Source organism: Xyrauchen texanus, chromosome 42 (assembly GCF_025860055.1).
Source record: "Xyrauchen texanus isolate HMW12.3.18 chromosome 42, RBS_HiC_50CHRs, whole genome shotgun sequence".
NCBI classification, from domain to species: Eukaryota; Metazoa; Chordata; class Actinopteri; order Cypriniformes; family Catostomidae; genus Xyrauchen; species Xyrauchen texanus.
Window position 1 is genome coordinate 27,725,082 of NC_068317.1, and position 10,298 is coordinate 27,735,379.

The following is a 10,298-nucleotide window of genomic DNA, read 5'->3' on the forward strand; positions in this document are numbered from 1 at the left end:
GACAACAAGCATAGGATATCTTTATTATCTCTAGAACAGTCACATTAGCTTAAAATACTGATGAAGACTAAGCCACTCAAAACAGTATAAATAGCGAACTCAGTTTTTACCTAACTGTGCGGAATAAACGTAAGCATACAGGAAAAACTGATACAAATAACAAATATTCGGACCCTCAGGGCAGTAAAACCAAATATGTTTGTATCAAGTCAGTCGCACAAACCCAACCGGAAGTTGACAGTATGTCTATAAAAGTCTCTGCATTCCTTCCATAAAGTAGTATTTCCGGGGTCCAGAGAAAGCGAAAGAATTTTACGCTGAATTCTGTTCCGTTGTCCAATCTGCTGCTAGAGAGTTGAAAAAAGGAACAAAGATATCCAATCAAAATACGATCCGCTGCATCGTATTGTATCATTCGACCAATCAACGAAAATAAGTTGGAATACAGTTTAGACACCAGAAACGTGTGTAAACGCTATGGTAACTTTGCTGTATCATACCCCCTGACTACGTGTTTTCTTTTTATTAGGGCCCGAGCACCGTTTTTATTTATTTATTTTTTTTATATATATAAAATATCACAAAGCATAAAAGCAATACAGATAAACATGGAAAAAACAAAACAAAAAATACAACTAATTTGCCAGGGTAAGGGAAAAAAACAAAAACCAGGAATAATACAATGCATTTACTTTAAGAGGACACAAAGGATGAATATAGAGATACAGTTTGCAATGCTTTGGGATTAACAGAGCTTTGGATGGTTTCCATGTAATTGTCTAGATCATTTTTAAATAGAGAAAAGAGAGGTTTAGAGCCAGTAAATTTTTGCTTATGTATGTGAAATTTAGCTGGAAACACAAATTATGTAATATTGTCCTGTTTTCTCTTTTGAGTAGTCAAACAAACCAAAGAAAACATCTTTAAAGCGGAAAGAAAAGTCACTTACAAAATAAGATTGGATAAACATTAACAAATCTGACCAAAATGTCTCTGCATGTGTAGCCTACATTGCCAAAACAAGTGAATGACATCTTCCTCAGGAGCGTGACAGAAACAGCAATTCACTACAATGTCTGACTTATATCTCCTAAGAAAGATTTTGGTTGGGTAACATTTGTGAATTAATTTAAATGTTATTTATTTTACTTTATTGGTAAGCAGATACTTATGAGACAAAGACCAAACTTTTTCCCACGGTAAATTCTCTACAATATTATTCCAGCATGTGGGCCCGAGCACCGTAGGTGCTAGTGATTTGCATTCCAGCTCTTTTCAGTGAGCCGGCTCTTTTGGCTCCCAAGCGGCTCTTTAAAATTTTTACATTTTTACATTTTATTTTTTTTCAAGTCAAACAGTTTGTGATAGTTTGACTATGATTGGTGTTAAAACTATTCTAATAAATTTTTTAAATAAATCATACTTTAAAAATGCATTGGTTTGTTATGAAAAAGAATGCAATTAAAAATTTGCATTTAAAGTATAACTTTTTATTGTATATAAACAAAGTGCATTTAAATATAACCATTCAAAATGAATACAGTCTGAACAGCATAATACAATATTGCACCATATCAAATAAAACATAAATAAAAATGTTCTGACAAAAACTGTGTGTATGCAATAAACCCCACTTTTTGAGCATTTCTCATTGAAACATTAAAAATGACTAAAATGTTCAGTTTCCTTTTATAACACAAGACTATCCCTTTCCACTTTGTCAGAAAATGGGGCCAGCTTTTTTGCTTTTTCACAGCACAGTATGTTTCTTCTATCCTATATGATGTAAGTTAGTGATTTGGTTGAGTTGGTCTCACCACAGGAAAGTCTTTAAACTCCAGGAAGTTGCTGGTGCAGCTCTGGCTGGACTGAAGGTGGAACTGCTGCAAGTTCACTTTCACTGCCTCCTGAGGAGGAGCATCCAGTGGCAGGAGGTGAAGTGTACAAGGAGATGGTTATTGAACACGGGAGGAAGCAGGTGAGGAACTACAGCCCCTTGATGATCAACGGGGTCACAGCTGAGAGGGTGAGCAGATTCAAATACCTTGTCCACCTCAGAGAAGACCTCTACTGGACAACACACACAAACAGCTTGGTGACAAGGGTGTGCCAGCAAAAGGCCGTCAGGACTTCCCTGCATTACACCTATATCCAGCAATGCAGGACAAGGGCCAGGAGAATAACCAAAGATTTTTACCACCCCAGATACAGACTCTTTTCAGTGCTCCCATCAGGGAAACACTACCGGATCCTGAGGACCAACACAGAGAGACTCAGGAGGAGTTTATATCCTCAGGCAATCCGGCTACTGAATAGGGACACTTGAGTGAGGCTGTATATTGCAGCATTGTACAGACACAAAACAGTTTACACTATAATTAAAATGTTAATTAATATAGTTCTGTACACTGTGTGCAATTGTACAACCTATAACCCTAACCTAACCCATTTTGCATATATTCTCTACTATATTGTATTGATTTACCTTATTCTTTATAGTCTATATTTATTTATTTTATCATTACGTGGGTGTATGTCATTAGTTTGTTGTTGGTTCTGATTGTTGTTGCACTGTGGGATGAGGAACTAAAGAAAAACATTTCACTACATTACATCACATGTATGTAATATATGTGTGACAAATAATGTGATGGTGATGTGATGGTCTGAGGTGATGATGTAGCATTGAATGTTCCCCTACAAAGTCCTAAGCAGATTGAATCAACATGTCAAAAATATTTGGTCATGAGTGCACTGTGGAATCAAAAAGCACAGTATTAAATTAATTCTTATTTGATGAATTAAAATAGGCATTATTGATATAAATGATTAAACATTATTTACTCACCCTTATGTAGTTCCAAATCTGTATACTGTTTTGTTTTTTGGAACAGAAAAGGAGAATTTCTGAAGAATCTTCACGTAGCTCTTTTCCATACAGTAATAGTTCATAGTGACCATGAATATTATGATCCAAAAAGGACACAAAAAAAACCCACCATAAAAGTAGTACATATGCAATATGTCAAGTCTTCTGAAGCCATACAACAGCTTTGTGTGACAAACAAAAAAAAATAATTATCTCATAATTTGTTCAGCCTCATGCCATCCCAGATGTGTATGACTTTCTGTCTTCTGCAGAACACAAATGAAGATTTTTTAGAAAAATGTCTCTACTCTGTAAGTCCATAAAATGCAAGTAGATGTTGATCAGACCTTTATAGCTCCAAAAGCGGGCAGGTGATGAGGGCAGAGAGAGAATATGACATATGTTCATATTTTAAACGTACTTTGGGTTGGTGTACTTTCAAGACACCACCTGCAGGAGACAGTAGAGTCCACAAAAGCATGCCAAAATTGGACCAAAGTGTCAAAGACATAAAAATTGGTTTTGTGGCTTACAATCTGTCAGTTTTTGTAGCTAGGAGGTCATCCATATGCTAGAGAACCCCTAAAAATTCCCCAGTTTTGATGTACCAATTTAAAATGAGGTCTTCCAGGAGAACACATAAAAAATGTATGACTCATCTTGTTTGCAGGGGCATAAACTATTTTTTTTTTGTCCACTAAAATGTTCAGGACCAGTCCTTCAATATGTCCCACCTAGGGTTGCCACTTTTGAAATTTTAAAATAAGGGACACTTAAGTTTCACACAGTTTTAGCAATAAATGCTTTGAGTTAATATAGGTTATTAATAAAAAAAATGTATATCCTTTCTTATAGGCCTATGCTAAAATAAGAACTTTTCTGACCCATGACTTATTAAAAAAAAGACATAATTTATATTTAAAAAAATATATATGTTTATTAAAATTGTTTTGATTATTTGTCTTCTTTATTTTATTTATGTATACATTTTGGATGGTTAATACATATATATATATTTTTTTAATAATATTTATTTATTTTATTTGTTTATTTTTTTCCTTCACCTGTAGGCCTACTTGTCTTTATGATTGTATTCATACAATGTTTGATTTTATTGAACATTTATGTAGAATAAAACTCCACAGTTTTAGTAACATTTGTGGACTTTTCATACGGTCCCACATTAGCACATATAGTATTAGCACGTTTTAGCTAAATGTGTGGAAGTTTCACACGGTCCCTTTCCCACCGTAGGCAGATTTTTCAACTTATATCAATGTTAAATTGGCGTTCGAGAACTATTTCACCGTGACGCCATCTGACCATCTTAAATACGCGACAAATCGCGTCCCGTATCATTTTATCTTTAAATACGGGACGATCCTATATTTTACAGGACGGGTGGCAACCCTTCACAAATTACTCTTTTAACAGGAAATGTGTCACCACAGGAAATTAAACTGTAGATGCAATAATGATAAAGTTCTTGAATATGTATGTAAAAAACAGCTTACTGTCAATCCAATTGTACATTTGTGTACATATGTATGTTTCAGTGGTATATAGCTTAAAATTGCTCAACCTTTAAAAATGCTTTGATTTATGAAAATACTCTTGTTCATTGTTTTTTCAAGTTATTTCATATTGCATTAATTATTGTTCAAATATACAAAGTTTGATGTATAAAATGTATTCATGTATAAATCAACATTAACCAAGTAATAGTGCAAAAGTGTTTGCTTGGCTGTGAAAGTAGGCTATAGTGCATTGTTAATTCATGTTAACTATTGCATTAATTAATACTAACAAATACAACATTATAGTAAAATGTTACTGTTTTACTTATTGTAAATTAGTGATCAGAGTACACTTGGCTTCACTTCCATGAACATTAGCATACTGCGTAAATATTCCTTTCATTTGCAAATAAATTGTAGAACAGAAAAAAGAAATGGTGAGTACTTTATTGGTCAGTGCTTGACATCATTGGCTGACAAATAGCTATGTCTTGTGGTGAGCGAACCGATTCTATGTTGTGAATGAGCTCTGTTGTTCTAAAAGAATAACAAGAATTGTTGTAAGAATGGGCGGTACTCTCACCCCCCTAATAGATGCCCTACAAAAGTGTTTACCATTCAGTTCTTTTAAAGCCTGGTATTCTTGAAGTGACTGGTGCATTAAATCACAAAGCTGATACAGAACACTATTTATGCCTCTGAACTCTTTGTTTCCTGGTTCTCAGGGACAGCTTTGTCTATGTGCTTCACTATGCAATCATCCCCACATTTTTCATTCTATTTCTATAGGAGAATCATAAAGGAACAAGCTCAGATTAAAAGCAAATATCATCAATCTGATACATAAGTAACAAGTCTGACAGTATCCTTTGAAACAAATACCTATAAATAGACAATAGTTGTGTTCCAAAAACTAGTGAGCTACAGACTAAATTATAAGTGAACTCAAGACACAAAGACTTTTCCAAAACAGAGGCAGCTGCCTTTTGTTGCTTTCTAAGATCACTTGTTTAGTCCAAAATGTAATGCAGTTTTGTGTGTATTTTTTGTTGAAAATTGATCCAAGATAGCAGATCTTTGAGATTTGAGAGAAAATCAAAACATATTTCATTCAGTACCAAAAAGTAGCGATACAAATAGTCAAATCTAACTGAAATTCAAAAGAAAAAGTAGGCCTATCTGTTTGAAATTCAAATCTGATTGCATTATTAGCTTAGCAACATGCTAACACATTCTGGAATCAATTGTGAGTCAAGTCTCTCCTGTGTTTCACATGAAGTGTGCTATTTATGTGCCCTGTGGAGTTGCTGTCTATGTAGAGCACTTCAATTTAGTCACTTATGGGGTTACATTTCAGATAGTATCCTGCCCAAGTATGCAGTAGATAGCAAGGCTGCTCACTAGGTTTTCTATATCAAATAAATCAAGATTTGATTTCTGAGAAGATGGAAAAACTCTACCTAAAGTCTCACTGTAGGTCACTCTGCTGTAACTTCCGAATCTGTAACAAACTCAAGAAACATCTGATTGAACGAGGACCTGAGTCTGGGTGGCAACTCGCATCCACAGAACTTCCACATCAGTGGGGAGAGAGTATCCTCTCCGTCGTACACAGCCACGTAGTCATAGCCACAAGCTGAGGAGGCCTCTTGACTGAAAGAGTTGGATGGATACAGTTGATGAGCTTAATTACTATGGAAACCTTTATAGCCAGGCAGAACAATCCAGTTCATCTGACAGTAATGCCACTTATGGGAAAGGGGTGTTTCCTTAAAAGAAAGCCTCTTGGGACAGATGATGGATGAAAGGCATCCTGTCGGGTAGTGACAGAGCATCTCAGTAGGGTTTATCAGACAAAGAGAGAGACAGATGATCAGTACCAACATGCTTTACTCTCTGAACATCTGTCTCTCTGGTGGAACATGGCTGACAAATGGATGTGTATTGGGGTACAGACTGTAAAGATTTCTGTTTGCGCTGGTGCTCAAATTTGGGGCCAGTAAAGCAAATAGAAACTGGATGTGGAGGTCCCAGCAACAGATCTGTGGGACATGCTCAGATAGCTTCTGAATTAATATGAAGACTTTCATTAATAATGTCAAGATCATGTCTTATTTCACCTTTAAATCGAAAGACAAATATACAAGAAAAGATGTTTTGTGTGAACGAAAATGAAGACAATTTTTTAAGACAAAGTACCTATTATAAAAGCACTTACACTAAGAGCAGCACTATGTGATATTTCATATGTCCAATGCCAGTGGGCATGGCCATGAAGTTTTTGTATTTTCTTGCAAGCATGCACTAAGTCTATTATTAATCATATTGATCAAGTGACATAGAAATCATGGCTTGTATTAACAGTGATTTGTATCAGCCTTCCAAGTTAGGCTCGAAGGATTTCGCTTTGCACTGGCATGATGTTGCACTTAGAATTAGCGCTCTCACGAAAGTTAGATAAGAAATTGCTCATAGCCCTTGTGTGCTCAAGAAGATAGAACCCTAAGATTATTTAGGATTAAGGACTTAATCATTTTAGAATTAAGTTTTTTTGCATTGTGACATTATTTTCATGCAATTAAGCATATTGTGTCCAGCAGTTCTTATTAATGGAAAAAAAGTCTTATTTAATAGGTAGCACTTTACAATGAGGTCATAGATTTTCACATCACAAAACAGAAACTGATAAATCATTGTAAATTAAACTATTATAGTTCTTAACATTACAGTTCTTAACCATATGTGGTATGTGCAGTTGATATTGTGATGATAGTTGGTGATAGAGTGAGCTGGAATGCTGACTGTCATATGTAATGTCTGCAAATGTCTCCTGAAATTACACGATCGCTTTTGGTTTGAAAAAGATTCATATTTAAGTACTTTTTAACTATAAACCATTGTTTCTGGTCAGCAGCTGTATACACATTCACGAGAGCACTGGTTTCTTATGTGAATAATTTGCGTGAAGAAAGTGCAGACCTTGAGCTTGTCATAATATCAATTGAACAGGTCCTTGATATTGAGCTCTTTGTAAGAGTTTCCATTCACTGTGATGGTCCAGCGGTAGTCTGCATTGTTTGGGTAGGTGTGTGGGTAAAGAGGGAAAGCGATCTGGCCCAAACTGCCAGTGATCTCATTGCCATACACTGAGAAAGGAAATACAGTGCAGAGATATACACTGAGAGACATGCAGTGTTAATTTTAAGCCATTTATTGTTTTAGTCATTGTTTTAGTATTTTCATGAAAAGTTTGTCAATATTTAATTGTGTCATATTCATTCATTTTATTTCATTTTAGTCAAAATGGAATATCATTTTAGTCAACAAAAATTACATATTTTATTTGACAATAAACTTCAACTAATGACTAGATAACATTTTTTAAACATTTTGAAAATATTCAAATATTTTGAAATGTGTATGAGGATCATTGACCATGTCACAAATGTAAGGCAATGAAGGCAGACGAAGGTTGAGGATCCAAATGCAGCTTACTTTATTACTAACAAAATACAAAGAAATACCCTCAATGGGGAAATAAACAAGAACAGCGAACTCGGGCAGGGAACACAGACCAGGCTAACTACATTCACAAACATTCAACGACAGACAAGGACTGAACCAAAAACCAGGATATAAATACAAAAACATGGGACAAAGGGGCCAATGAACAAACAGAACACAAACTAGATGACAAGGTGATTAACAGAAACCAAAGGCAAATTAACAAGGGCAGGTGAAAACAATGACAGAGAACACGAACGCTAACAAGGAGACTATGGAGTTAAACAAGGGACAAAAGTGAAAACTAAGGAGTAAAACAAGGGACAAAAAAAAGGTAAACAAAGGGGCAAAGGTAAAACAAGACAAGGTCATACATAACAGACCATAAGGTTGTCTGAGATTATAAAAATTTGAAATTTACTAGAAAAAGTATTTGTAGTATTTTCTACAAACAAAATAATTTAATAATTTAAAAACATGTATTAGTGTAACAATAAAGCAAAATGTACAACAATATTTTCCTTGCACAACATATTTTTTAAGGTAAATAATATTTTAATTTTTGAGACACGAATATCAATATGTTTTTGTTTGTTTGTTGAAGCTCAACCAGCTTCACTAGAAAGATCATGCTGGTCAAGGTTTGTTTGTGAACATACATAGCAATGCTGGTCCACCAGGTAGCCCAGCACCATATCAAAATAACTAATCAGGATAAACCAGCCTAATTTAGACTGGTCTTCAGGCTAGTCTTTTCAGCAGGGTTTACATCATAAGAAACAAAATAAGCCAACTTTCAGACTCACAGTGGGACAATATATCTCTGAATCCAGCTCCGCTGACAGAGCAGTCAGAGGCAAACTTGATCCAAAGAATGTGGCCAATTATGGAGGTGTAGGTGGATGGTAGAGCATCACCACAAAAATGGCCAACCAGAGCACCGGTAGAGTCCCCTTCACGAATCTCCAGGTAGTCGTTATTGCAACATGTGCTTTGCTGGAGCTCAAACATGCTACATCTGAAACAAAGAGAAAAGACTTAATTCTGTTTGTTATTATGAATCCATTAAGGGGTATTTGTAAAATCAGTGTTATATCCTAATTGGCTCACATGAAGGACTGTTTTATGTGGATACCTGGGGAACTAGTGATGGTCCATACACACTCCACATTGAGTGGGTATACATCAGGATAGTTTGGACTGTTGAAAGCTCCAGACTCCAAAAATAGATGCCCACCACAGCCTGGGAAATTGGGTTACCATAATTGAAATTGCAGTCTTTATGGTGACAATTTCCAATCATAATGTTTTAAAATGAATAATGAAGCCCTAACCTGAGGTTGAAGCCATGTAGTTTGCCCTGAAACCTTTCTTAGCTACTACAGAATCTGAGCAGAAGTTTACCAACATGGCATTGCTGAATGACGTGACTGGATGTGGCAACTCATTCCCACAATATTGACCTTCTTAAATTCTTAAATCTTCAGATTGGTCACTTGAATGTTATGGTATATAAAGTCTTAATTCTGATATCTATATAAAGTTATGACCTGATGCAAACAGAGTATTAAAGGAATAGTTCACCCAAAAATTATATTCTTTTAAAATATCTCCTTTTCTGTTTCACAAAAGACAAAGTCATATGGGTTTGGAACAAGAGTAAATGTGACAAAATCTTTTGGGTGAACTGTTCCTTTAAAGTACAGTACATGTTCTCTTGGATAAAGATATATTTTGTCTTTACCGACAGATGAGGCCTCATAACTGTCTCTATATAGGATTTCCAGACTATCATGTGAGCAGTTACTGTACGCAATCTCTAACTCAAAGTCAGTGAAGGACAGGGTCACGTGATTTACTGAAAGAAACATATGTTGGTATCTATTAATTTGTACGTATAACCTGCATTATAGGATGTGACGAGGAGCAGGGTGGGGCCAGGCAGGGCCGAAAGACAAAGAAATGTATTTAAAATTCTATACATTTATTTAAAAACTACTGGTCGGGTAATCGGTTATATGCCTTTTCCACCACCTTAGTTATCGTTATTGGCAAAATCCACTATCAGTCGACCTCTATTAACTATGAACAGGTTCCACTAACATTTGACAACCAGAAAGAGTTAAAATTCCAAATTTGACCTTAGAGCCAACAACCTATGTATAACACCCTATAATGTTTTGCTTGAAAAGTGTGCTTGTGCTGTCTTTCTTTGAAATACATATCACTTGGTTTTGATATTTTATAATCTGTATTTATAACAGTTATGTATAAATATATAAGTGTGGCTTAAGTGTTCAAATGTTACTGCACATTGCATTTTGTCTCAACAGTGCAGACGTCATCACATATAACAGAGTAAGCAAACATGCCAAAATCATAATGAATCAAAATTCACTATGATGAAA

The 10,298-nt window shown here is 35.2% G+C and overlaps 1 protein-coding gene across 2 annotated transcripts in view; it reads right to left on the minus strand.

Moving 5' to 3' along the window:
* The window catches only part of LOC127634848 (ras suppressor protein 1), a 35,532-nt gene extending 35,277 nt beyond the window's left edge, over positions 1-255 (minus strand). For both annotated transcript variants that reach the window (XM_052114562.1, XM_052114563.1), the window contains exon 1: positions 111-255. The gene's annotated coding sequence lies outside the window, so the exon portion shown is untranslated. The remainder of the gene's footprint in view (positions 1-110) is intronic.
* Between the last annotated feature and the right edge of the window lie 10,043 nt (positions 256-10,298).